The sequence below is a fragment of the Camelus bactrianus genome, chromosome 16 (genome assembly GCF_048773025.1).
Source record: "Camelus bactrianus isolate YW-2024 breed Bactrian camel chromosome 16, ASM4877302v1, whole genome shotgun sequence".
Taxonomy (NCBI): domain Eukaryota; kingdom Metazoa; phylum Chordata; class Mammalia; order Artiodactyla; family Camelidae; genus Camelus; species Camelus bactrianus.
The window spans coordinates 20,646,578-20,671,333 of NC_133554.1; positions in this window are offsets into that span (position 1 = coordinate 20,646,578).

Here is a 24,756-nt window from a genome sequence, read left to right on the forward strand (position 1 = left end):
GGAGGTACATGCTCCAACTAGATTTTACAGTGAAAACTGCAGGAATTTCAAAACGGCACTAGGAAACACACTGAGAAACCAGAGTAAAATTTCTCCTGAAACACGATCTTTTGAGCTAGATGAAAGAAAGTCTCCCCACATGTTCAGTTCTGAGAGTTATGTGTGTGTGAAAGCCGTCTTTCACATAGCTTGTTGGGAACACAAAGTTTCTTTTCAGTTGCCAACTACACTCCTTACATATATATGGGGAGGTACTAGCTCCAACTCGGTTTTACAGTGAAATCTGCAGGAACTTCAAACCGGCACTAGGAAACAGACTGAGAAACAAGAGTAAAAGTTTCTCCTGCAGCCCGTTCCCTTTGTGCTAGATGAACGAACGTCTCTCCACATGCTCAGTTCTGAGAGATAAGTGTGTGTGAAAGCCGTCCTTCACCTAGCTTGTTGGGAACACAAAGTTTCTTTTCAGTAGCAAACTCCACTCCATACATATATATGGGGAGGTACTAGCTCCAACTCGGTTTTACAGTGAAAACTGCAGGAACTACACACCGGCACTAAAAAACACACTGAGAAATCAGAGTAAAATTTCTCCTGCAACACGTTCCCTTTGTGCTAGATGAACGAACGTCTTTCCACATGCTCAGTTCTGAGAGATAAGTGTGTGTGAAAGCCGTCCTTCACCTAGCTTGTTGGGAACACAAAGTTTCTTTTCAGTTGCAATCTCCACTCCATACATATATATGGGGAGGTATTTGCTCCAACACGGTATTACAGTGAGAAATGCAGGAACTTCAAACCGGCACTAGGAAACAGACGGAGAAACCAGAGTATTATTTTCCCTGCAAACCTTTCCTTTTGTGCTAGATGAACGAACGTCTCCCCACATGCTCAGTTCTGAGAGATATGTGTGTGTGAAAGCCTTCAGTCACCTAGCTTTTTTGGAACACAAAGTTTCTTTTCAGTTGCAAATTACAATCCATACATATATATGGGGATGTACTTGCTTCAAGTCAGTTTTACAGTGAAAACTGCAGGAAATTCAAACCGGCACTAGGAAACCAATTGAGAATCCAGAGTAAAAGATTCTCCTGCAACCTGTTCCATTTGTGCTAGTTGAACGAAATTCTCTCCACATGCTCAGTTCGGAGTGATAATTGTGTGTGAAAGCCGTCCTTCGCCTATGTTGTTGGGAACAGAAAGTTTCTTACCAGTTTCAAACTACAATCCATATATATATATGGGGAGGAACATGCTCCAACACGTTTTTACAGTGAAAACTGCAGGAACTTCCAAATGGCACTTGGAAACATACTGAGAAAAGAGAGTAAAATTTCTCCTTCAAACCATTCCGTTGTGCTAATTGAAGGAACGTCTCTTCACATGCTAAGTTCTGAGAGATAAGTGTGTGTGAATGCCGTCCTTCAGCTAGCTTTTGGTAACACAAAATTTCGTTAAAGATGCAAAGTACACTCCTTATATTTATATGGGGAGGAACTTGCTCCAACTCGTTTTTACAGTGAAAATTGCAGGAAATTAAAACCGGCACTAGGAAACACACTGAGAAAGCAGAGTAAAAGTTTCACATGCCAACCGATCATTTTATGCTAGATGAACGAAATTCTCTCCACATGCTCAGTTCTCAGAGATAAGTGTGTGTGAAAACCATCCTTTACCTAGCTTGTTTGAACACAAAGATTCTTTTCAGTTGCAAACGGTACTCCATACATTTATATGGGGAGGTACTCGCTCCAACTCGGTTTTACAGTGAAAACTGCAGGAACTTCAAACCAACACGAGAAAACACACTGAGAATCCAGACTAAAAGTTGCACCTGAAATCTGTTCCCATTGTGTTAGATGAATGAAAGTCTCTCCACATGGTGATTTCTCAGGGATAATTGTGTGTGAAAGCCGTCCTTCACTATTTGGTTGGGAACACAAAGTTTCTTTTCAGTTGCAAAATGTACTCCATACATATATATGTGGAGGTACTCTCTTCAACTGGGTTTACAGTGAAAATTGCAGGAACTTCAAAACGGTTCTAGGAAACACACTGTGAAACCAGAGAAAAAGTTTCTCCTGCAAATTTCCCTTTGTGCTAGATGAACAAAAGTAACTCCTCATGCTCATTTCTGAGATAAAAGTGTGTGTGAAAACAGTACTTTACCTAGCTTGTTGGGAACACAAAGATTCTTTTCAGTTGCAAACTGTACTCCATACATTTATATGGGGAGGTACTCGCTCCAACTCGGTTTTAAAGAGAAAACTGCAGGAACTTCAAACCGGCACTTTGAAACAGACTGAGAATAGAGAGTAAAATTTCTCCTTCAAACATTCCCCTTGTGCTAAGTGAAGGAAAGTCTCTCCATATGCTCAGTTCTGAGAGATAGGTGTGTGTGAAAGCCGCCCTTCACCTAGCTTGTTGGAAACACAGTTTCTTTCAGTTGCAAACTACACTCCATACATATATATGGGGAGGTACAGCCACCAACTAATTTTTGCTGTGAAAAATGCAGGAACTTCTAACCGGCACTAGGAATCACACTGAGAAACCAGAGTAATAGTTTAAAATGCAACACGTTCACTTTGTTCTAAATGAACGTACGTCTTTCCACATGCTCAGTTCTGAGAGATAAATGTGTGTGAAAGCCATCCTTTACCTAGCTTGTTGGGAAAACAAAGTTCTTTTCAGTTGCAAACTACACTCCATACATATATATGGGGATGTACTTGCTAAAACTCGATTTTACAGTGAAAACTGCAAGAACTTCCAACCGGCACTAGGAAAAAGACTGAGGATCCAGAGTAAATATACCCCTGCAACGCGTTCCCTTTGCGCTAGTTGAACGGACGTCTCTCCACATGCTCAGTTCTGAGTGATAAGTGTGTGTGAAAGGCGTCCTTCACCTAGCTTGTTGTGAACACAAAGATTCTTCTCATTTTTAAACTACACTCCATACATATATATGAGGAGGTACTGGATCCAACTCGGTTTTACAGAGAAAACTGCAGGAACTTCAAACCGGCACTAGGAAACACACTGAGAAATCAGAGCAAAAGTTTCTCCTGCAACCCTTTCCTTTTGTGCTAGAGGAACGAATGTCTCTCCACATGCTCAGTTTTGTGAGATAAGTGTTTGTGAAAGTGGCCCTTCACCTAGCTTGTTGGGAACACAAAGATTCTTTCCAGTTGCAAACTACGCTCCATATATATATATGGGGAAGTTCTTGTTCCAACTCGGTTTTACAGTGAAAACTGCAGGAATTTCAAACCGGCACTAGGAAACAGACTGAGAAACCAGAGTAAAAGATTCTCCTGCCAATATTTCCCCTTGTTCAAGATGAACGAAGCTCTCTCCACATGCTTATTTCTGAGAGATAAGTGTGTGTGAATGCCGTCCTTCACCAAGATTGTTATGAACAAAAAGTTTCTTTTCAGTTGCAATCTACAAACCATACATATCTATGGGGATGTACATGCTCAAAATCGAAATTACTGTGATAAATGCAGGAACTTCAAAACGGCACTAGGAAACAGACTGAGAAACCATAGTAAAATCTTCTCCTGCAACATGACTTTTTGTGCTAGATGAAAGAAATCTCTCCACATGCTCAGTTCTGAGGGATAAGTTTGTGTCAAGCCGTCCTTCAACTAGCTTCTTGGGAACACTAAGTTTCTTTTCAATTGCAAATTGTACTCCATAAGTATATATGGGGAGGTACCCGCTCCAACTCTTTTTACAGTGAAAATTGCAGGAACTTCAAACCAGCACTAGGAAACACACTGAGAAACCGGAGTAAAATTTCTCCTGCAAAAATTTCCCTTTTTGCTAGAAGAAGGAAAGTCTCTTCACATGCACAGTTCGGACAGATAAGTGTGTGTGAAAGCCGTCAATCACCTAGCTTGTTGGGAACACAAAGTTACTTTTCAGGTGCAAACAACAATCCATAAATATATATGGGAAGGCACTCCTTCCAACTCGGTTTTACAGTGAAAACTGCAGAAACTTCAAACCGGCACGAGACAACACACTGAGAAACCACAGTAAAAATTTCTCCTGAAACCCATTCCTTTGTGCAACATGAACGAACGTCTCTCAACATGCTCAGTTCTGAGAGATAAATGTGTATGATAGCCGTCCTTCTACTAGCTTGTTTTAACACAAAGTTTGTTTTCAGTTGCAAACTACATTCCATACATATATATGGGTAGGTAAACGCTCCAACTCGGTTTTACAATGACAACTGCAGGAACTTCAAACCGGCACTATGAAACACACTGAGAATCCAGAGTAAAAGTGTCCCCTGCAACCCGTTCCCTTTGTGCTAGAAGAACGAAAGTCTCTCCACATGCTCAGTTCTGAGAGATAAGTGTGTGTGAAAGCCAGACTTCACCTAGCTTGTTTGGAAAGCTAAGTTTCTTTTCAGGTGAAAATAGCACTCCATACATATATAAGGGTAGGTACTCCCTCCAACTCGTCTTTCAGTGAAAACTGCAGGAACATCAAACCGGCACTAGGAAACAAACTGAGAAACCAGAGTAAAAGTTTCTCCTGCAACCCGTTCCCTTTCTGCTAGATGAACGAAATTATCTCCACATGCTCAGTTATGAGAGATAGGTGTGTGTGAATGCCGTCCTTCACCAAGTTTGTAGGTAACACAGAATTTTTAGTTGGAACCTGCAATCCATACATATATATGGGGAGGTAATTGTTCCAACTCGTTTTTACAGTGAAACTACAGGAACTTCAAACTGGAACTAGGAAACAGACAGAGTAACCACTGCAAAATTTTTTCATGAAAACCGTTCCCATTGTTCTAGATGAAAGAAAGTCTCTGCACATGCTCAGTACTGAGAGAGAAGTGTGTGTGAAAGCAGTTCTTCACCGAGCATGTTGGGAAAACAAAGTTTCAATTCAGTTGCAAACTACACTCCATAAATATATATGGGGATTTACTTACTCCAACAAGATTTTACAGTATAAACTGCAGGATCTTGAAACTGGGACAAGGAAACAGAATGAGTAACCAGAGTAAATGTTTTTCCTGCAATCCTTTTCCTTTGTGCTAGATGAACGAACGTGTCTCCACATGCTCAGTTCTAGAGATAAGTGTGTGTGAAAGCCGTACTACAACTAGCTTGTTGGGAAAATATAGTTTCTCTAAAGTTGCATACTACACTCCATACATATATATGGGGAGGTACTTGCTCAAAATCGATTTTACAGTGAAAAATACAGGAACTACAAAACGGCACTAGGAAACAGACTGAGAAATAAGAGTAAAAATTTCTCTTGCAACACGATCTTTTCTGCTAGATGAACGAACGTCTCTCCACATGCTCAGTTCTGAGAGATAAATGTGTGTGAAAGCCGTCTTTCCCCTAGCTTGTTTTGAACACAAATTTCTTTTCAGTTGCAAACTACAATCCATACATATATATGGGGATGTACTTGCTTCAAGTCAGTTTTAAAGTGAAAACTGCAGGAACATCAAACCGGCACTAGGAAACCAATTGAGAATCCAGAGTAAAAGATTCTCCTGCAACCTGTTCCATTTGTGCTAGTTGAACGAAATTCTCTCCACATGCTCAGTTCAGAGTGATAATTGTGTGTGAAAGCCGTCCTTCGCCTATGTTTTTGGGAACACAAAGTTTCTTACCAGTTGCAAACTACAATCCATATATATATATGGGGAGGAACATGCTCCAAAACGTTTTTACAGTGAAAACTACAGGAACTTCCAAATGGCACTTGGAAACATACTGAGAAAATAGAGTAAAATTTCTCCTTCAAATCATCCGATTGTGCTAAATGAAGAAACGTCTCTTCACATGCTAAGTTCTGAGAGATAAGTGTGTGTGAATGCCGTCCTTCAGCTAGCTTTTGGTAACACAAAATTTCGTTAAAGATGCAAAGTACACTCCTTATCTTTATATGGGGAGGAACATGCTCCAACTCTTTTTTACAGTGAAAAATGCAGGAAATTAAAACCGGCACTAGGAAACACACTGAGAAACCAGAGTAAAAGTTTCACATGCCAACCGATCTTTTTGTGTTAGATGAACGAACGTCTCTCCACATGCTCAGTTCTGAGGGATAACAGTGTGTGAAAGCCGTCCTACACCTAGCTTGTTGGGAACACAAAGTTTCTTTTCAGGTGCAAACTACACTCCATAAATATATACGGGTAGGTACTCGCTCCAACTCGGTTTTACAGTGAAAATTGCAGGAACTTCAAACCAGCACTTGGAAACACACTGAGAAACAAGAGTAAAAGTTTCTACTGCAACCTGTCCCCATTGTGTTAGATGAATGAACGTCTCTCCACATGCTCAGATGTGAGGGATAACAGTGTGTGAAAGCCGTCCTACAACTAGCTTGTTGGGAACACAAAGTTTGTTTTCAATTGCAAATTGTACTCCATAAATATATATGGTTAGATACTCGCTCCAACACGGTTTTACAGTGAAAACTGCAGAAACTTCAAACCGGCACGAGGAAACACACTGAGAAACCAGAGTAAAAATTTCTCCTGAAACCCGTTCCTTTGTGCAACATGAACGAAGGTCTCTCCACATGCTCAGTTCTGAGAGATAATGTGTGTGAAAGCCGTCCTTCAACTAGCTTGTTGGGAACACATAGTTTCTTTTTAGTTGCAAACTACATTCCATACATATATATGGTTAGATAAACGCTCCAACACGGTTTTACAATGAAAACAGCAGGAACTTCAAACTTGCGCAATGAAACACACTGAGAATCCAGAGTAAAAGTTTCCCCTGCAACCCGTTCCCTTTGTGCTAGAAGAACGAAAGTCTCTCCACATGCTCAGTTCTGAGATATAAGTGTGTGTGAAAGCCAGACTTTACCTATCTTGTTTGGAAATCTAAGTTTCTTTTCAGGTGAAAATAGCACTCCATATATATATAAGGGGAAGTACTCGCTCCTACTCGTTTTTACAGTGAAAACTGCAGGAATATAAAACCGGCACTAGAAAACACACTGAGAAACCAGAGTAAAAGTTTCTCCTGCAACCCGTTCCCTTTGTGCTACATGAATGAACGTCTCTCCACATACTTAGATGTTTGAGATATTTGTGTGTGAAATCCGTTCTTCACCTAGCTTGTTGGGAACACGAAGTTTCTTTTAGGTTGCCACTTGTCCTCCATTTATATATATGGGGAATTATACGCGCCAAATCGGTTTTAAATTGAAAACTGCAGGAAACTAATACCGGCACTAGGAAACACAGTGAGAAACCACAGTAAAATTTCACTTGCCAACCGATCGTTTTATGCTAGATGAACGAAATTCTCTCCACATGCTCAGTTCTCAGAGATAAGTGTGTGTGAAAACCGTCCTTTACTAGCTTGTTGGGAACACAAAGATTCTTTTCAGTTGCAAACGGTACTCCATACATTTATATGGGGAGGTACTCGCTTCAACTCGGTTTTACAATGAAAACTGCAGGAACTTCAAACCAACATGAGAAAACACACTGAGAATCCAGACTAAAATTTGCACCTGAAATCTGTTCCCATTGTGTTAGATGTATGAAAGTCTCTCCACATGCTCAGTTCTGAGAAATAGGTGTGTGTGAAAGCCGCCCTTCACCTAGCTTGTTGGAAACACAAAGTTTCTTTCAGTTGCAAACTACACTCCATACATATATATGGGGAGGTACACCCGCCAACTAATTTTTGCTGTGAAAAATGCAGGAATTTCTAACCGGCACTAGGAATCACACTGAGAAAACAGAGTAAAAGTTTAAACTGCAACACGTTCACTTTGTTCTAAATGAACGTACGTCTTTCCACATGCTCAGTTCTGAGAGATAAATGTGTGTGAAAGCCATCCATTACCTAGTTTGTTGGGAACACAAAGTTCTTTTCAGTTGCAAACTACACTCCATACATATATATGGGGATGTACATGCTAAAACTCGATTTTACAGTGAAAACTGCAAGAACTTCCAACCGGCACTAGGAAAAAGACAGAGAATCCAGAGTAAATATATTCCTGCAATGCGTTCCCTTTGTGCTAGATGAACGAATATCTCTCCACATGCTCAGTTCTGAGTGATAAGTGTGTGTGAACGGCGTCCTTCAACTAGCTTGTTGGGAACACAATGATCCTTCTCATTTTTAAACTACAATCCATACATATATATGAGGAGAAACTCCAACTCGGTTTTACAGAGAAAACTGCAGGAACTTCAAACCGGCACTAGGAATCACACTGAGAATTCAGAGCAAATGTTTCTCCTGCAAACGTTTCCTTTTGTGCTAGAGGAACGAATGTCTCTCCACATGCTCAGTTCTGTGAGATAAGTGTTTGTGAAAGTGGCCCTTCACCTAGCTTGTTGGGAACACAAAGATTCTTTCCAGTTGCAAACTACGCTCCATATATATATATGGGGAAGTTCTTGTTCCAACTCGGTTTTACAGTGAAAACTGCAGGAATTTCAAACCGGCACTAGGAAACAGACTGAGAAACCAGAGTAAAAGATTCTCCTGCCAATATTTCCCCTTGTTCAAGATGAACGAAGCTCTCTCCACATGCTTATTTCTGAGAGATAAGTGTGTGTGAATGCCGTACTTCACCAAGTTTGTTATGAACACAAAGTTTCTTTTCAGTTGCAATCTACAAACCATACATATCTATGGGGATGTACATGCTCAAAATCGAATTTACTGTGAAAACTGCAGGAACTTCATAACGGCACTAGGAAACAGACTGAGAAACCATAGTAAAATCTTCTCCTGCAACATGAACTTTTGTACTAGATGAAAGAAATCTCTCCACATGCTCAGTTCTGAGGGTTAAGTGTGTGTGAAGCCGTCCTTCAACTAGCTTCTTGGGAACACAAAGTTTCTTTTCAATTGCAAACTGTACACCATAAGTATATATGGGGAGGTACTCGCTCCAACTCGGTTTACAGTGAAAATTGCAGGAACTTCAAACCAGCACTAGGAAACACACTGAGAAGCCGGAGTAAAATTTCTCCTGCAAAAAGTTCCCTTTGTGCTAAAAGAACGAAACTCCCTTCACATGCACAGTTCGGACAGATAAGTGTGTGTGAAAGCCGTCAATCACCTAGCTTGTTGGGAACACAAAGTTACTTTTCAGGTGCAAACAACAATCCATAAATATATATGGGAAGGTACTCGCTCCAACTAGTTTTTAGAGTGAAAACTGCAGAAACTTCAAACCGGCACGAGACAACACACTGAGAAACCACAGTAAAAATTTCTCCTGAAACCTGTTCCTTTGTGCAACATGAACGAACGTCTCTCAACATGCTCAGTTCTGAGAGATAAATGTGTATGATAGCCGTCCTTCTACTAGCTTGTTTTAACACAAAGTTTGTTTTCAGTTGCAAACTACATTCCATACATATATATGGGTAGGTAAACGCTCCAACTCGGTTTTACAATGAAAACTGCAGGAACTTCAAACCGGCGCTATGAAACACACTGAGAATCCAGAGTAAAAGTGTCCCCTGCAACTCGTTCCCTTTGTGCTAAAAGAACGAAAGTCTCTCCACATGCTCAGTTCTGAGAGATAAGTGTGTGTGAAAGCCAGACTTCACCTAGCTTGTTTGGAAAATTAAGTTTCTTTTCAGGTGAAAATAGCACTCCATACATATATAAGGGTAGGTACTCGCTCCAACTCGTCTTTCAGTGAAAACTGCAGGAACATCAAACCGGCACTAGGAAACACACTGAGAAACCAGAGTAAAAGTTTCTACTGCAAACTGTCCCCATTGTGTTAGATGAATGAACGTCTCTCCACAGGCTCAGGTCTGAGGGATAACAGTGTGAGAAAGCCGTCCTACACCTAGCTTGATGGGAACAAAAAGTTTCTTTTCAATTTCAAATTGTACTCCATAAATATATATGGTTAGATTCTCGCTCCAACTCGTTTTTACAGTGAAAACTGCAGGAACCTCAAACCGGCATGAGGAAACACACTGAGAATCCAGAGAAAAAGTTTCTCCTGCAACACGTTCCCTTTGTGCTACATGAATGAACGTCTCTCCACATACTTAGATGTTTGAGATATTTGTGTGTGAAATCCGTTCTTCACCTAGCTTGTTGGGAACACGAAGTATCTTTTAGGTTGCCACTTGTACTCTATATATATATATGGGGAAGTATTCGCTCCAACTCGGTTTTAAAGTGAAAACTGCAGGAAACTAATACCGGCACTAGGAAACACTGTGAGAAACCAGAGTAAAAGTATCACCTGCCAACCGATCGTTTTGTGCTAGATGAAAGAAATTCTCTCCACATGCTTAGTTCTGAGAGATAAGTGTGTGTGAAAACCGTCCTTAACCTAGCTTGTTGGTAACACAAAGATTCTTTTCAGTTGCAAACTGTACTCCATACATTTATATGGGGAGGTACTCGCTCCAACTCGGTTTTACAGTGAAAACTGCAGGAAATTCAAAACAACACGAGAAAACACACTGAGAAACCAGACTAAAAGTTGCACCTGAAATCTGTTCCCATTGTGTTAGATGAATGAAAGTCTCTCCACATGCTGATTTCTCAGGGATAAGTGTGTGTGAAAGCCGTCCTTCACCTATCTTGTTGGGAACACAAAGTTTCTTTTCAGTTGCAAAATGTACTCCATATATATATATGGGGAGGTACTCGCTCCAACTCGGTTTTACAGTGAAAAATTCAGGAACTTCAAAAAGGCACTAGGAAACACTGAGAAACCAGAGTAAAAGTTTCTACTGCAAACTGTCCCCATTGTGTTAGATGAATGGACGTCTCTCCACATGCTCAGATCTGAGGGATAACAGTGTGTGAAAGCCGTCCTACACCTAGCTTGATGGGAACACAAAGTTTCTTTCAATTGCAAATTGTACTCCATAAATATATATGGTTAGATACACGATCCAACACGGTTTTACAGTGAAAACTGCAGAAACTTCAAACCGGCACGAGGAAACACACTGAGAATCCAGAGAAAAATTTCCCCTGCAAACCGTTCCCTTTGTGCTAGAAGAACGAAAGTCTCTCCACATGCTCAGTTCTGAGAAATAAGTGTGTGTGAAAGCCGTCCTTCAACTAGCTTGTTGGGAACACAAAGTTTCTTTTCAGTTGCAAATTGTACTCCATAAATATATATGGTTAGATACTCGCTCCAACACGGTTTTACAGTGAAAACTGCAGAAACTTCAAACCGGCACGAGGAAACACACTGAGAAACCAGAGTAAAAATTTCTCCTGAAACCCGTTCCTTTGTGCAACATGAACGAACGTCTCTCCACATGCTCATTTCTGAGAGATAAATGTGTGTGAAAGCCGTCCTTCAACTAGCTTGTTGGGAACACATAGTTTCTTTTCAGTTGCAAATTACATTCCATACTTATATATGGGTAGGTAAACGCTTCAACTCGGTTTTACAATGAAAACTGCAGGAACTTCAAACCGGCGCTATGAAACACACTGAGAATCCAGAGTAAAAGTTTCCCCTGCAAACCGTTCCCTTTGTGCTAGAGGAACGAAAGTCTCTCCACATGCTCAGATCTGAGAGATAAGTGTGAGTGAAAGCCAGACTTCACCTAGCTTGTTTGGAAAACTAAGTTTCTTCTCAGGTGAAAATAGCCCTCCATATATATATACGGGGAGGTACTCGCTCCAACTCGTTTTTGCAGTGAAAACTGCAGGAACTTCAAACCGGTGCTATGAAAAACATTGAGAATTCAGAGTAAAAGTTTCCCCTGCAACCCATTCCCTTTGTGCTAGAAGAACGAAATTTTCTCCACATGCTCAATTCTGAGAGATAAGTGTGTGTGAAAGCCAGACTTAACCTAGCTTGTTTGGAAAACTAAGTTTCTTTTCAGGTGAAAATAGCCCTCCATATATATATAAGGGGAGGTACTCGCTCCAACTCGTTTTTGCAGTGAAAACTGCAGGAACATCAAACCGGCACTTGGAAACACACTGAGAAACCAGAGAAAATGTTTTTCCTGCAACCCGTTACCTTTGTGATACATGAATGAACGTCTCTCCACATACTTAGATGTTTGAGTTATTTGTGTGTGAAATCCGTTCTTCACCTAACTTGTTGGGAACACGAAGTTTCTTTTAGGTTGCCACTTGTACTCCATATATATATATGGGGAATTATACGCTCCAAACTGGTTTTAAAGTGAAAACTGCAGGAAACTAATACCGGCACTAGGAAACACAGTGAGAAACCACAGTAAAATTTTCACCTGCCAACCGATCGTTTTGTGCTAGATGAACGAAATTCTCTCCACAAGCTCAGTTCTGAGAGATAAGTGTGTGTGAAAGCAGTCCTTCACCTAGCTTGTTGGGAACACAAAGTTTATTTTCAGTTGCAAAATGTACTCCATACATATATTTGGGGAGGTACTCGCTCCAACTCTGTTTTACAGTGAAAAATTCAGGAACTTCAAAAAGGCACTAGGAAACACTGAGAAACCAGAGAAAAATTTTCTCCTGCAAACCATTCCCCTTGTGCTAGGTGAACGAACGTCTCTCAACATGCTTAGTTCTGAGAGATAAGTGTGTGTGAAAGCAGTCCTTCACCTAGCTTGTTGGGAACACAAAGTTTATTTTCAGTTGCATAATACTTTCCCTACAAATACATGGGGAAGTACACGCTTCAACTCGGTTTTACACTGAAATCTGCAGGAACTTCAAACCGGCACTAGGAAACACACTGAGAATCCAGAGTAAAAGTTTCCCCTGCAACCCATTGCCTTTGTGCTACAAGAATGAATGTCTCTCCACATGCTCATTTCTGAGAGATAAATGTGTGTGAAAGCCGTCCTTTGCCTAGCTTGATTTGAACACAAATTGTATTTTCAGTTGCAAACTACAATCCATAAATATATATGGGGATGTTGTTGATCCAATTCGGTTTTACAGTGAAAGCTGCAGGAACTTCAAACCGGCACTAGGAAATCAAATGAGAATCCAGAGTAAAAGTTTATCCTGCCACCCGTTCCATTTGTGCTAGTTGAACGAAAGTCTCTACACATGCTCAGATCGGAGAGATAATTGTGTGTGAAAGCCGTCCTTCACCTAGATTGTTGGGAACACAAAGTTTCTTACCAGTTGCAAACTACAATCCATATATATATATGGGGAGGTACATGCTCCAACACGTTTTTACAGTGAAAACTACAGGAACTTCCAAACGGCACTTGGAAACATACTGAGAAAAGAGAGTAAAATTTCTCCTTCAAACCATTCCTTTGTGCTAAATGAAGAAACGTCTCTTCACATGCTAAGTTCTGAGAGATATGTGTGTGTGAATGCTGCCCTTCAGCTAGCTTTTGGGAACACAAAATTTCGTTAAAGATGCAAAGTACAGTCCTTATTTTTATATGGGGAGGAACTTGCTCCAACTCGTTTTTACAGTGAAAACTGCAGGAAATTATAACCGGCACTAGGAAACACACTGAGAAACCAGAGTAAAAGTTTCACATGCCAACCGATCTTTTTGTGCTAGATGAACGAACGTCTGTCCACATGCTCAGATCTGGGGGATAACAGTGTGTGAAAGCCGTCCTACACCTAGCTTGTTGGGAACACAAAGTTTCTTTTCAGGTGCAAAGTACACTCCATAAATATGTACGGGTAGGTACCCGCTCCAACTCGGTTTTACAGTGAAAATTGCAGGAACATGAAACCGGTACTAGGAAACACACTGAGAAACCAGAGTAAAAGTTTCTACTGCAAACTGTCCCCATTGTGTTAGATGAATGAACGTCTCTCCACATGCTCAGGTCTGAGGGATAACAGTGTGTGAAAGCCGTCCTACACCTAGCTTGTTGGGAACACAAAGTTTCTTTCAATTGCAAATTGTACTCCATAAATATATATGGTTAGACACAAGATCCAACACGGTTTTACAGTGAAAACTGCAGAAACTTCAAACCGGCACGAGGAAACACACTGAGAATCCAGAGAAAAATTTCCCCTGCAAACCATTCCCTTTGTGCTAGAAGAACGAAAGTCTCTCCACATGCTCAGTTCTGAGAAATAAGTGTGTGTGAAAGCCAGACTTCACCTAGATTGTTTGGAAAACTAAGTTTCTTTTCAGGTGAAAATAGCCCTCCATATATATATACGGGGAGGTACTCGCTCCAACTCGTTTTTGCAGTGAAAACTGCAGGAACTTCAAACCGGTGCTATGAAACACACTGAGAATCCAGAGTAAAAGTTTCCCCTGCAACCCTTTCCCTTTGTGCTACATGAATGAACGTCTCTCCACATACTTAGATGTTTGAGATATTTGTGTGTGAAATCCGTTCTTCACCTAGCTTGTTGGGAACACGAAGTTTCTTTTAGGTTGCCACTTGTACTCCATATATATATATGGGGAACTATACGCTCCAAACTGTTTTTAAAGTGAAAACTGCAGGAAACTAATACCGACACTAGGAAACACAGTGAGAAACCAGAGTAAAAGTATCACCTGCCAACCGATCGTTTTGTGCTAGATGAACGAAATTCTCTCCACAAGCTCAGTTCTGAGAGATAAGTGTGTGTGAAAACCGTTCTTTACCTAGCTTGTTGGGAACACAAAGATTCTTTTCAGTTGCAAACGGTACTCCATACATTTATATGGGGAGGTACTCGCTCCAACTCGGTTTTACAGTGAAAACTGCAGGAACTTCAAACCAACATGAGAAAACACACTGAGAATCCAGACTAAAAGTTGGACCTGAAATCTGTTCCCATTGTTTTAGATGAATGAATGTCTCTCCAAATGCTGATTTCTCAGGGATAAGTGTGTGTGAAAGCCGTCTTTCACCTATCTTGTTGGGAACACAAAGTTTCTTTTCAGTTGCAAAATGTACTCCATATATATATGTGGGGAGGTACTCGCTCCAACTTGGTTTTACAGGAAAACTGCAGGAACTTCAAACCAACACGAGAAAACACACTGAGAAACCAGACTAAAAGTTGCACCTGAAATCTGTTCCCATTGTGTTAGATGAATGAAAGTCTCTCCACATGCTGATTTCTCAGGGATAAGTGTGTGTGAAAGCCGTCCTTCACCTATCTTGTTGGGAACACAAAGTTTCTTTTCAGTTGCAAAATGTACTCCATACATATATATGGGGAGGTACTCGCTCCAACTCGGTTTTAAAGTGAAAAATTCAGGAACTTCAAAAAGGCACTAGGAAACACTGAGAAACCAGAGTAAAATTTTCTCCTGCAAACCATTCCCCTTGTGCTAGATGAACGAACGTCTCTCAACATGCTAAGTTCTGAGAGATAAGTGTGTGTGAAAGCAGTCCTTCAACTAGCTTGTTGGGAACACAAAGTTAATTTTCAGTTGCATACTACTTTCCATACATATATATGGGGAAGTACACGCTCCATCTCGGTTTTACACTGAAAACTGCAGAAACTTCAAACCGGCACTAGGAAACACACTGAGAATCCAGAGTAAAAGTTTCCCCTGCAACCCGTTGCCTTTGTGCTACAAGAACGAATGTCTCTCCACATGCTCAGTTCTGAGAGATAAATTTGTGTGAAAGCGGCTCTTCACCTAGCTTGTTTTGAACACAAAGTTACTTTTCAATTGCAAACTACAATCCATAAATATATATGGGGATGTAGTTGCTCCAATTCGGTTTTACAGTGAAAACTGCAGGAACTTCAAACCGGCACTAGGAAATCAAATGAGAATCCAGAGTAAAAGATTATCCTGCCCCCCATTCCATTTGTGCTAGTTGAACGAAAGTCTCTACACCTGCTCAGATCGGAGGGATAATTGAGTTTGAAAGCCGCCCTTCACCTAGCTTGTTGGGAACACAAAGATTCTTTCCAGTTGCAAACTACAATCCATAAATGTATATGGGGAAGAACATGCTCCAACACGTTTTTACAGTGAAAACTACAGGAACTTCCAACCGGCACTTGGAAACAGACTGAGAAAAGAGAGTAAAATTTCTCCTTCAAAGCATCCCCATTTTGCTAAATGAAGGAAAGTCTCTTCACATGCTAAGTTCTGAGAGATAAATGCTTGTGAAAGCCGTCCTTCACCTAGCTTGTTTTGAACACAAATTTTCTTTTAAAATGCAAACTACACTCCATACATTTATATAGGGATGTACTTGCTCCAACTCGATTTTACAGTGAAACTGCAGGAAATTAAAACCGGCACTAGGAAACACACTGAGAAACCAGAGTAAAAGTTTCACATGTCAACCAATCTTTTTGTGCTAGATGAACGAACGTCTGTCCACATGCTCAGATCTGGGGGATAACAGTGTGTGAAAGCCGTCCTACACCTAGCTTGTTGGGAACACAAAGTTTCTTTTCAGGTGCAAACTACAATCCATAAATATGTACGGGTAGGTACTCGCTCCAACTCGGTTTTACAGTGAAAATTGCAGGAACATGTAAACGGTACTAGGAAACACACTGAGAAACCAGAGTAAAAGTTTCTACTGCAAACTGTCCCCATTGTGTTAGATGAATGAACGTCTCTCCACATGCTTAGATCTGAGGGATAACAGTGTGTGAAAGCCGTCCTACACCTAGCTTGATGGGAACAAAAAGTTTCTTTTCAATTTCAAATTGTACTCCATAAATATATATGGTTAGATACTCGCTCCAACACGGTTTTACAGTGAAAACTGCAGAAACTTCAAACCGGCATGAGGAAACACACTGAGAATCCAGAGTAAAAGTTTCCCCTGCAACACGTTCCCTTTGTGCTAGAAGAACGAAAGTCTCTCCACATGCTCAGATCTGAGAGATAAGTGTGTGTGAAAGCCAGACTTCACCTAGCTTGTTTGGAAAACTAAGTTTCTTTTCAGGTGAAAATAGCACTCCATATATGTATAAGGGGAGGTACTGGCTCCAACTCGTCTTTCAGTGAAAACTGCAGGAACATCAAACCGGCACTAGGAAACACACTGAGAAACCAGAATAAAATTTCTCCTGCAACCCGTTCCCTTTGTGCTAGATGAACATATATCTCTCCACATGATCAGTTCTGAGGGATTAGTGTGTGTGAATGACATCTTTCACCAAGATTGTTATGAACACAAAGTTTTTTTCAGTTGAAAACTACACTCCATATATATATATGGGGATGTCTTTGCAACAACTCGATTTTACTGTGAAAACTGCAAGAACATCAAACCGGCACTTGGAAACATATTGAGAATCCAGTGTAAAAGATTCTCCTGCAAGCCGTTCCCTTTGTGCTAGATGAAAGAACTTCTCTCCACATGCTCAGTTCTAAGAGATATTTGTGTGTGAAAGCCGTCCTTCACATAGCTTGTAGGGAACACAAATTTTCTTTTCAGTTGTAAAATGTACACTATAAATATATATGGGGAAGTACTCGCTCCAAACCAGTTTTACAGTGAAAACTGCAGGAACTTCAAACAGGAACCAAGAATCACACTGAGAAACCAGAGTAAAAGTTTTTCCTGCAACCAGTTCACTTTGTGATACAAGAACGGAAGTCTCTCCACATGCTCAGTTTTGAGAGATAAGTGTATGTGAAAGCTGCCCTTCACCTAGCTTGTTGGAAACACAAAGTTTCTTTCAGTTGCAAACTACACTCCATACATATATATGGGGAGGGACTCGCGCCAAATCATTTTTGCTGTGAAAAATGCAGGAACTTCTAAACGGCACTAGGAATCACACTGAGAAACCAGAGTAAAAGTTTAACCTGCAACACGTTCACTTTGTGCTAGATGAACGTACGTCTCTCCACATGCTCAGTTCTGAGAGATAAAATTGTGTGAAAGCCATACTTTAACTAGCTTGTTGGGAACACAAAGTTCTTTTCAGTTGCAAACTACACTCCATACATATATATGGGGATGTACTTGCTAAAACTCGATTTTACAGTGAAAACTGCAAGAACTTCCAAACGGCACTAAGAAAAAGCCTGAGAATCCAGAGTAAAAATTTTCCTGCAACCCGTTCCCTTTGTGCTAGATGAACGAACGTCTCTCCACATGCTCAGTTCCGAGTGATAATTGTTTGTGAAAGGCGTCCTTCACCTAGCTTGTTGGGAACACTAAGATTCTTTTCATTTGTAAACTACACTCCATACATATATATGAGGAGGTACTCGTTCCAACTCTGTTTTACAGAGAAAACTGCAGGAACTTCAAACCGGCACTAGGAAACACACGGAGAAATCAGAGCAAAAGTTTCTCCTGCAACCCTTTCTTTTGTGCTAGAGGAACGAATGTCTCTCCACATGTTCAGTTCTGCGAGGTAAGTGTTTGTGAAAGTGGCCCTTCACCAAGCTTGTTGGGAACACAAAGATTCTTTCCAGTTGCAAACTACGCTCCATATATATATGGGGAGGTTCTTGCTCCAACTCGGTTTTACAGTGAAAACTGCAGGAATTTCAAACCGGCACTAGGAAACAGACTGAGAAACCAGAGTAAAAGTTTCTCCTGCCAATATTTCCCCTTGTTCAAGATGAACGAAGCTCTCTCCACATGGTAATTTCTGAGAGATAAGTGTGTGTGAATGCTGTCCTTCACCAAGATTCTTATGAACACAAAGTTTATTTTCAGTTGCAAACTACAAACCATACATATATATGGGGATGTACATGCTCAAAATCGAATATACTGTGAAAACTGCAGGAACTACAAAACGGCACTAGGAAACAGACTGAGAAACCATAGTAAAAGCTTCTCCTGCAACATGACCTTTTGTGCTAGATGAACGAAATCTCTCCACATGCTCAGTTCTGAGGGATAAGTGTGTGTGAAAGCCGTCAATCACCTAGCTTGTTGGGAACACAAAATTACTTTTCAGGAGCAAACAACAATCCATAAATATATATGGGAAGGCACTCCTTCCAACTCGGTTTTACAGTGAAAACTGCAGAAATTTCAAACCGTCATGAGGCAACACACAGAGAAACCACAGTAAAAATTTCTCCTGAAACCCGTTCCTTTGTGCAACATGAACGAACGTCTCTCAACATGCTCAGTTCTGAGAGATAAATTTGTATGAAAGCCGTCCTTCTACAACTTGTTTTAACACAAAGTTTGTTTTCAGTTGCAAACTACATTCCATACATATATATGGGTAGGTAAACGCTCCAACTCGGTTTTACAATGAAAACTGCAGGAACTTCAAACCGGGGCTATTAAACACACTGAGATTCCAGAGTAAAAGTGTCCCCTGCAACCCGTTCCCTTTGTGCTAGAAGAACGAAAGTCTCTCCACATGCTCAGTTCTGAGAGATAAGTGTGTGTGAAAGCCAGACTTCACCTAGCTTGTTTGGAATACTAAGTTTCTTTTCAGGTGAAAATAGCACTCCATATATATATAAGGGTAGGAACTCGCTCCAAATCTTTTTTGCAGTGAAAACTGCAGGAACATCAAACCGGCACTAGGAAACAAACTGACAAACCAGAGTAAAAGTTTCTCCGGCAACCCGTACCCTTTCTGCTAGATGAACGAAATTCTCTCCTCATGCTCATTTCTGAGAGATAGGTGTGTGTGAATTCCGTACTTCACCTAGTTTGTAGGTAACACAAATTTTTTTAGTTGGAACCTGCAATCCATACATATATATGGGGAGGTAATTGCTCCAACTCGTTTTTACAGTGAAACTACAGGAACTTCAAACCGGAACTAGGAAAGAGACAGAGAAACCAGTGCAAAACTTTTTCATGAAAACCGTTCCCTATGTGCTAGATGAAAGAAAGTCTCTGCACATGCTCAGTACTGAGAGATAAGTGTGTGTGAAAGCAGTCCTTCACTGTGCATGTTGGGAACACAAAGATTCACTTCAGTTGCAAACTACACTCCATACAAATATATGGGGATTTACTTAGTCCAACAAGGTTTTACAGTAAAAACTGCAGGATCTTGAAACCAGGACTAGGAAACAGAATGAGTAACCAGAGTAAATGTTTTCCGGCAACCATTTCACTTTCTGCTAGATGAACGAACGTCTCTGCACATGCGCAGTACTAGACATAAGTGTGTGTGAAAGCCTTACTACATGTAGCTTGTTGGGAAAATATAGTTTCTTTAAAGTTGCATACTACACTCCATACATATATATGGGGAGGTACTTGCTCAAAATCGATTTTACAGTGAAAAATACAGGAACTACAAAACGGAACTAGGAAACAGACTGAGAAACAAGAGTAAAAATTTCTCTTGCAACACGATCTTTTCTGCTAGATGAACGAACGTCTATCCACATGCTCAGTTCTGAGAGATAAATGTGTGTGAAAGCCGTCATTCACCTAGCTTATTTTGAACACAAATTTCTTTTCAGTTGCAAACTACAATCCATACATATATATGGGGATGCACTTGCTTCAAGTCGGTTTTACAGTGAAAACTGCAGGAACTTCAAACCGGCACTAGGAAACCAATTGAGAATCCAGAGTAAAAGATTCTCCTGTAACCAGTTCCATTTGTACTAGTTGAATGAAAGTCTCTCCACATGCTCATTTCGGAGTGATAATTGTGTGTGAAAGCCGTCCTTCACCTATGTTCTTGGGAAAACAAAGATTCTTACCGGTTGCAAACTACAATCCATATATATATATGGGGAGGAACATGCTCCAACATGTTTTTACAGTGAAAACTACAGGAACTTCCAAATGGCACTTGGAAACATACTGAGAAAAGAGAGTAAAATTTCTCCTTCAAACCATTCCTTTGTGCTAAATGAAGGAACGTCTCTTCACATGTTAAGTTCTGAGAGAGAAGTGTGTGTGAATGCAGTCCTTCACCTAGCTTGTTGGGAACACAAAGTTTCTTTTCAATTGCAAATTGTACTCCATAAATATATATGGTTAGATACTCGCTCCAACACGATTTTACACTGAAAACTGCAGAAACTTCAAACCGACACGAGGAAACACACAGAAATCACAGTAAAAATTTCTCCTGAAACCCGTTCCTTTGTGCAACATGAACGAACGTCTCTCCACATGCTCAGTTCTGAGAGATAAATGTGTGTGAAAGCCGTCCTTCAACTAGCTTGTTGGGAACACAAAGATTCTTTTCAGTTGCAAACTACATTCCATACATATATATGGGTAGGTAAACGCTCCAACTCGGTTTTACAATGAAAACTGCAGGAACTTCAAACCGGCGCTATGAAACACACTGAGAATCCAGAGTAAAAGTTTCCCCTGCAACCCGTTCCCTTTGTGCTAGAAGACAGAAAGTCTCTCCACATGCTCAGTTCTGAGAGATAAGTGTGTGTGAAAGCCAGACTTCACCTAGCTTGTTTGGAAAACTAAGTTTTTTTTCAGGTGAAAATAGCACTCCATATATATATAATGGGAGGTACTCGCTCAAACTCGTTTATGCAGTGAAACCTGCAGGAACATCCAACCGGCACTAGGAAACACACTGAGAAACCAGAGTAAAATTTTCTCCTGGAACCCGTTCCCTTTGTGCTACATGAATGAACGTCTCTCCACATACTTAGATGTTTGAGATATTTGTGTGTGAAATCCGTTCTTCACCTAGCTTGTTGGGAACACGAAGTTTCTTTTAGGTTGCCACTTGTACTCCATATATATATATGGGGAATTATACACTCCAAATAGGTTTAATGTGAAAACTGCAGGAAACTAATACCGGCACTAGGAAACACAGTGAGAAACCAGAGTGAAACTTTCACCTGCCAACCGATCTTTTTGTGCTAGATGAACGAAATTCTCTCCACATGCTCAGTTCTCAGAGATATGTGTGTGTGAAAACCGTCCTTTACCTAGCTTGTTGGGAACACAAAGATTCTTTTCAGTTGCAAACGATACTGCATATATTTATATGGGGAGGTACTCGCACCAACTCGGTTTTACAGTGAAAACTGCAGGAACTTCAAACCAACACGAGAAACCACACTGAGAATCCAGACTAAAAGTTGCACCTGAAATCTGTTCACATTGTGTTAGATGAATGAAAGTCTCTCCACATGCTGATTTCTCTGGGATAAGTGTGTGTGAAAGCCGTCCTTCACCTATCTTGTTGGGAACACAAAGATTCTTTTCAGTTGCAAAATGTACTCCATACATATATATGGGGAGATACTCGCTCCAACTCGGTTTTACTGTGAAAAATCCAGGAACTTCAAACAGGCACTAGGAAACACGGAGAAACCAGAGTAAAATTTTCTCCTGCAAAACATTCCCCTCGTGCTAGATGAACGAACGTCTCTCAACATGCTCAGTTCTGAGGGATAAGTGTGTGTGAAAGCCATTCTTCACCTAGCTTTTTGGGAACACTAAGTTTCTTTTAAGTTGCAAATTGTATTTCATATGTATATATGAGGAGGTACTCGCTCCAACTCGGTTTACAGTGAAAAAAGCAGAAAATTCAAACCGGCACTAGGAAACACACTGAGAAACCAGAGTAAAATTTTCTCCTGCAAAACATTCCCCTCGTGCTAGATGAACGAACGTCTCTCAACATGCTCATTTCTGAGAGATAAGGGTGTGTGAAAGCCGTCGTTCACCTAGCTTGTAGGGAACACAAAGTTTCTTTTTTGTTGCAAACGGTATTCCATATATATATATGGGGAGTTACTCGCTCCAACTCGGTTTTACCGTGAAAATTACAGGAACTTCAAATGGCACTAGGAAACACACTGTGAAATAAGATAAAAATTTCTCCTGCAAACAGTTCCATTTGTGTTAGAAGAACGAAAGTCTCACCACATGCTCAGTTCTGAGATATAAGTGTGTGTGAAAGCCGAACTTCACATAGCGTGTTGGGAACACAAAGTTTCTTTTAAATTGCTAACTAAAATCCATAAATATAAATGGGGATGTACTCGCTCCAACTCGGATTTACAGTGAAAACTGCAGATAATTCAAACCGGCACGAGGAAACACTCTGAGAATCTACAGTAAAAATTTCTCCTGAAACACTTTCCATTTGTGCAACATGAACAAACGTCTCTCCACATGCTAAGTTTTGAGAGATAAATGTGTGTGAAAGCCGTCCTTCAACTAGCTTGTTGGGAACACATAGTTTCTTTTCAGTTGCCAACTACATTGCATACATATATATGGGGAGGTACACGCTCCAACACGGTTTTACACTGAAAACTGCAGAAACTTCAAACCGGCGCTTGGAAACACACTGAGAATCCACAGTTAAATTTCCCCTGCAACCCGTTCCCTTTTTGCTAGAAGAACGAAATTCTCTCCACATGCTCATTTCTGAGATATATGTGTGTGTGAAACCATAATTCACCTAGCTTGTTGGGAAAACTAAGTTTCTTTTCAGTTGCAAATGGTACTCCATAACTATATATGGGGAGGTAATCTCTTCAACTGAGTTCACAGTGAATACTGCATGAACTTCAAAACGGCTCTAGGAAACACACTGAGAAACCAGAACACAAGATCCTCCTGCAAACCTTTCCCTTTGTGCTAGATGAACAAAAGTCTCTCGCATCCTAATTTCTGAGAGATAAGTGTGTGTGAATACCACCCTTTACCTAGCTTGATGGGAACACAAAGATTCTTTTCAGTTGCAAACGGTACTCCACACATTTATATGGCTAGGTACACGCTCCAACTCGGTTTTAGAGTGAAAACTGCAGGAACTTCAAACCAACACGAGGAAACACACTGAGAACCAGAGTAAAAGTTTCTCCTACAATATTTTCCCATTGGGTTAGATGAATGAACGTCTCTCCACATGCTGATTTCTCAGGGATAAGTGTGTGTGAAAGCCGTCCTTCACATATCTTGTTGGGAATACAAATTTTCTTTTCAGTTACAAAATGTACTCCATACATATATATGGGGAGGTACACGCTCCAACTCGGTTTTACAGTGAAAAATCCAGGAACTTCAAACCGGCACCACGAAACACACTGAGAAACCAAAATATAAATTTCTCCTGAAAACCGTTCCCTTTGTGCAACAAGAACTAACGTCTCTCCACATGCTCAGTTCTGACAGATAAATGTGAGTGAAAGTCTTCCTTCAACTAGCTTGTTTGGAACACAAAGTTTCTTTTCACTTGCCAACTACATTCCATACATATATATTTTGAGGTACACGCTCCAACATGGCTTTACACTGAAAACTGCAGGAAATTCAAACCTGTGCTAGGAAACACACTGAGAATCAAGAGTAAAAATTTCCCCTGCAATCCGTTCCCTTTGTGCTAGAAGAACGAAAGTCTCTCCACATGGTCAGTTCTGAGAGATATTTGTGTGTGAAAGCCATACTTCACCTAGCTTGTTGGGAAAACTAAGTTTCATTTCAGTTGCAAATTGTACTCCATAACTATATATGGGGAGGTACACTCTCCAAATGTGTTTACAGTGAAAACTGCAGGAACTTCAAACCGGCACTGGAAAAAAAACTGAGAATCCAGAGTAAAAGTTTCTCCTGCAACCCGATACCTTTGTGCTAGATGAACAAACGTATCTCCACATGCTCAGTTTTGAGAGAGAAGTGTGTGAAAGCCGACCATCACCAATCTTAAAGGGAACACAAATTTTTATTTAAGTTGCAAAATATCATCCATACATATATATGGGGAGGTACTCGCTGCAACTCGGTTTTACAGTGATAATTACTGGAACATCAAACCGGAATGTGGAAACACACTGAGAAACAAGAATAAAAATTCCTCCTGAAACAAGTTCCCTTTGTGCAAAATGAAAGAACGTCTCTCAACATGCTCAGTTCTGAAAGATATATGTGTGTGAAAGCCGTCCTTCAACTATCTTGTTGGGAAAACAAATATTCTTTTCAGT